This window comes from Amblyomma maculatum, chromosome 4 (assembly GCF_055883805.1).
Source record: "Amblyomma maculatum isolate TAMU_Amacu chromosome 4, ASM5588380v1, whole genome shotgun sequence".
NCBI classification, from domain to species: domain Eukaryota; kingdom Metazoa; phylum Arthropoda; class Arachnida; order Ixodida; family Ixodidae; genus Amblyomma; species Amblyomma maculatum.
In genome coordinates this window covers 5,944,554-5,950,000 of record NC_139347.1, presented here as the reverse complement: position 1 = coordinate 5,950,000, position 5,447 = coordinate 5,944,554, and the positions used below count along the sequence as shown (strand labels likewise).

At 46.8% G+C, this 5,447-nt stretch overlaps 1 pseudogene; it reads left to right on the top strand.

Annotated features, from left to right (window-relative positions):
• The first annotated feature begins 4,407 nt into the window (after positions 1 to 4,407).
• Positions 4,408 to 5,072, top strand: LOC146190238 (dual specificity protein phosphatase 18-like; annotated as a pseudogene).
• The last annotated feature ends 375 nt before the right edge of the window (positions 5,073 to 5,447 follow it).

Genomic DNA, 5,447 nt, shown 5'->3' with positions numbered 1-5,447 from the left:
CGCCAGGTTTTCTGCAGAAAGGGGTCAATAAATCTAACGGGCTTAATGCGTACTGCTTCTGACATCTGTTCTGGAACTATCCATTGATCTGCGCCAGTCATATCATTTTCAATGGCCAGTATGCAATGGAACATGAGAAACACACCAGTCACCGTCTCCTGAATTTTTGCTTTCACTTAGCGAAACGCTCACATTCCAAGGAATATAGACACCTTATTTTGGTATTCGTGTGTTTATTCTGCGTAAAGATTGCTAAGCCGTTACAACACACGGACTACCGTATGATCGAATTTCATATTTTCCTTATTTCTGTTTCAGTTTCAACAACTCTTAGATGACTATGACCTCAAAGTCAAGACTGAAGAAAAAACAGCGATATAGTCGCGTCTTCTTCACTTGCATTGTAATTTTGATGCAGGCTGGCTTTAATATTGTTGTGAATTAACACAACAAAGCACAATAATATCGCTGTTTCTTCATCAATCACTTTAGGTAGCGAAACAGATGAGAGGAAAGCTTGAATAAAAAATAGTCAATTGTTATAGGCAAAAATTACATCGTGATTCACATGCAGTCATAGCTTCAATAATTAGCAAGAAAAATACCATAAAGAGTTGTGCCCATAATTCATTAAAGGGGCACAGTGACGTTCGTCAGGCCGCTAATTCCAGCTTGGTTCTTTACACAGTGCTGACGTCAGTTCAAAAACAATTACAAACATCGGCGCATGTAAACGAGAATTATTCGGTTTTTAAAATTCTAAATACAAGAAAAAAAGAACAGCCCATCTGATCCCGTGTGAGAGGGAGCCCCTAGCCCATTTCGCTCGCCAAGTGCCCGACTTGGGCGGAACCAATGAGAAACGCAGCTTTCTGCTGACGTATGGGAAGCTATCCACCATGGTTGCCTGCCCAACTCAACCTGAAGCTGCAAGTTTTGGAAGCGTCGTTACCATGGTAACGAGTCAGCAAATCTGCGTCACCGTTTTGGTCCTCCGCCGGTATCCATCGCTGCTGCTGCCACACCTGACTTGAGCACTACTTGTGCGAAAGTTCTAGAACCAGTGCGAAATGCGGCGACGGAGGAATGGCGTACAGGAGCTAAGGCGAAGCCTACTCGGTACATGTACAGGGCCAGCAAGGAGGTCATTTGCCGGGAACTACTATATGATAACTCTCTAGGCAGTAGCCTGCTGCCGGAATCCCGCTGCGGACTCGGGTGTGGCGATCGCGCTTCTCGACGCAACTAGTGCTATCTGTGGAGCGTCGATAGAAACGATCAGCCACGTGATTTTGGATTGTCCACTGTAGCCCAGCGATTCTGCCGACCTCCGAGATTCGAACGTTGTCACCTGCCTTGAGATCCTTAGGATATGAGAAGCCTGTCACCTGCCTTGGGATCTTTGTACTTGGGACCGTAGTGTACGGACAGCGAATTGGCGGAATTTTTTTTTCTATTTTATTCTCTGTTTTTTTTTTTTTTTCTCCGCAGCCCAAGAAGGTAGCGGGAACCCTCTACGAAGGGCAAAGCCAACATCACCAGCATCACAGCTAGAAGACGCTCCAACGTATTTACCTAAGTTTACAGTCCCCATCTTAAAAAGCACTTCAAAAACACACGCTAAAACATTATTTGTTTTCTGCAAAGTAACTTGAAGAACATTCGAATGTAAAATCTGAAGTGCTTGCTCAACCAATCAGCAAAGCAGCGCCCAAGCGCGAAGGAAATGTCATATCTGTTAACGAACTTTACCGTCGTGCGTCGCTCACATCGGTGCCAAAACGGTGATTATTTAAGCGGATTAAGAATAAGGCGCTACGATTTCGCCGTTATGATTGGGCTTTGGGGCATCGGGGAGGTGTAAAGAATCTAGAGGCTGGCTGGAATTAGTGGTTTGGAGAACGTCACGGCGCCCCTTTAAGAATCATGTTATGAGGAAACTAAATAAAACCGATGGCCGTCTTTATAATGTGCCCTGTGGGCTGTCCGAGGTAGCACTATTTACCCTACAAATTTATCTAATCGGCAATCATTCATAGGCCGTAAACATGGAGGTGCACGTAAAGGTTCAACATAAAGTGAGATGAATGTAGAGATCTATATAGGGGGGCATTTGCCCCGCAGTGCAGCAGCTGCTGCTACCGCTGTTGCTCATACGTTTCACAGCCATTGTCTGCAGTTGCGTCTTTATTTGCGATTCTGCCGTTGATTCTTTCTTACCCTGGTGCATTGGCTTCTGGTTGATGTAGTCCTCTGGAGGGGGAAGGCGAGTGGGAGCCTTTTGAAATGTGGTCGATGATGCCTGAAGGCTCGGGAGGCTCAGTAAGATATATATCTGCATTAAGGAAGCGAAAACCAGATCAAGAAACTCAGAAGGGACTATGTTTATAGTTGGCACAATGATCAGCTCTATTATTTAATCTTGTTTCCAACAACTTAACGGGGGCCTCAGTTCAGGCAACCTGGGCGAAAGAGGCGGAATAATCCCATTCGGGCAAGGCGGTTGTTCTCACCGTTCAGTCACATTCGACGCGTCAACACCATCCATTAGCCACGTGATGAGCCACTTGACTAGGATGCCCTGCCGCAGTATGTAACCTCAGAGGAATTAGATAACGCGTCTTTAAGCGTATATAAAATACGGCCGTCAGCAATGGACGAGACCCATTGTGTGCCGCAGACAGATTCTGGTGGGGAGTCAGGTTTTGAGTCTCATTTCTTATTTGTCAAACCCCCGGAAATAGAAGCAGTAAGCAGGCTGGGGTCTAGGTGTAGAAGGGAGGAAACGATGCATGAGGACTCCTGGGATTTGTGTATTAGCGCTGTGGTAACCCTCGGGATCCTCCCTGAGAAGGAGAATTTGGCGGGATCTATACGTTATATTACTTTTGCGAAAGTACATACCATGCTTTGTAGCGGGAAGTTCAGATTACAATTCCTCTAATTGCGCATGGAAACCAGTGTATATTGTTGACTCAAAGCAATCGGCACAGAAAGCTTAAACAAATGCAGATGACTTTGGCATGCTTGTAATATTTGAATTCGGCGATGACAAAGAAAAATATAAATGCGAAAAACCTGTTTTCTGCAACTTGTGCTGAAGGTGAAACAGATTCGCGAGGACGATAGGCTCGCCCTCCACTTCATCAATGTCGTTTTGAATGGATACCTTCCAAATACATGGCGTCGGTCAAGTTTTCTCAGACGAATGACAAGGCACATGATGCACATAAAGCAGGGGACATTGTCTCTGCTCAGTACAAACCTCCTATATTTTAGTGTTCTAGTGTAGATATCTATCCAACGCACACATTTCCGCCTAAAACGTATGTACACGAGCTCTCGAATGGGACGACTTCTCACATTATGCTATAGAATGGTCAGGCAATGAGAATGTTCACCGTGGAATTCACGAACCTATAGAAGCACGCCTGATCAGAACGGCTAATTGGGCTAGTTGGTAAATATTCATGTCAACGGAACTGGGCGCACCCAGGGCGGATGAGTAAAGGACAGAAATCAAGGTCAAAGGGACTTTGTATCTTCCCTCTCATATAAGAATTTTATCTACGTGCTGGGTTTCCGCTTCATCATTGAATGCCGTGAACTGTGTTTTTGCACACTCATAGTGGTCTTTTTGGACGCATTTTGGGCTGCCACGTGATAAAGAAGCGCACGGGTGTCGAATAAAAATAGATGACTATATTATTAATCATGAAAAGAGTTCTGAAGAGCTCATGTTGCGCTAGAATCCGAATCCTACCACTAACGCATTTATCCCATTATTCTACTGTTGTCTTTTTATTGTGCAATATGTAATGTTTTACACCATGCATTTACCGCACCATTTCAATTTCAAGAAATATGAGGACGTACATTCAACGACTATGCATGGTAATTTTTTTCGCCAAGGTTTTATTTACATGCAATGGTTCAACAAAAATGTTAAAAAGCGAAAATGTCAAGAACAATAAAAAATATGGATGCACGCCCTCGCTAATTAAGTATTGAGGATCCTCATTAAAACCCAAAGGCACTATCAGGCACTTCATGCTCGAACTCGCGCGCTGAATGCAACTGTTGCGCAATGCAGCTTTCTTTGTCTCTTGCGTACGCTTCTTCTCTCTTCGGCGCATATGGCACATATTTACAGTGGGGGATTCCAGGAAATCTTTCCAAGCTTGCGCATGCAAATCAAAAGGCTTCTTCTTCTTAAATACTGTAGCTTCTTAAGAGGCCGAGTGCAGCGAGCCCTGTTCTCCACCAGGGAGTTCACTTATCGTCGAAGAGAAAGAAGTCTCTGAACGCAGGCTTGTCGGCGGCGGAAGCCATTGAAGAGCTGATCAAAAATCATGAGCCGTGAGCCCCATTCGCTTCTCCTCGTGAGTGGCGGCACCTACCCCAGCCATGACTCAGCATGCCTTCGAGCCGATGTTTAATGGGCAGTTAACTCTGTCCACGTTTCGACACCGACTCTCCCGTGAGGTTACAACAGCGCAGCGGGAAGAATGGCGTTCAACATTATATCTCAGGTGACCGACTACCTGTACATAAGCGGTTTCCGGGCCATCACGCTCAGTGCGGTGCGCACCATCGGCATCACGACCATCATCAACTGCAGTACTGACCTGCCCGACATTCCAGTCGGTGCAGACGACATTGAGTTCCTACACGTGCGGGTGGACGACTCGCCATACGCTGATATGTCCGGCTACTTCGATCCCATGGCCGATAACATCCACAACGTGCGCATGCGCGGTGGACGGGTGCTCGTGCACTGCATGGCAGGCGCCTCTCGCTCGGCTACCATCTGCCTCGCTTACCTCATGAAGCACCTCCGCATGCGGCTGCGGGACGCGTTCCGCTACCTCAAGGCAAGACGCCCTGTCGTTCATCCCAACAACGGCTTCTTCCGGCAGCTCATTGACTACGAGACCCAGCTGTTCGGCGACTCGAGCGTCGAGATGGTCGAGATGCCCAGCCTAGGCCCAGCATTCGGCCTCATTCCAGACATCTACCTAGAGGAATGCAAGGGTGTTCTTTGGCTGCACAGCCTCAAGGACATACGCTAGAAAGACGACCTCCCTCACTCCCGCAAAATTCAACGCTGGCGTTATCTGGAGCTGTTCCCTTTCGATCATGACTTTCGCTCGCCGCTTTTCAGAACCGTCTCCATGAGCGGAAGCATGATTTGGCGGACACAGGATGATATTTGCAGCAGAGAGAAGTAGAGTGGATTGCTGCGCACCTTTATAGCGCGGCAACACCAGGTCGCAACCTTGCCTGGTCCGCGAAAACTGTGGGTGCTAGCTGGCCACGAAACTCAATCAAGCAACCGATGATTAGGTAGGAAAGAGTAAAAGATCTAACTTGCCCTCTCGTGGAGTGCGAATAGTAGGTTGTGTCCTACTTATAAGTGTTTTAGCTGCTGGAAAAAATGTGTAGCG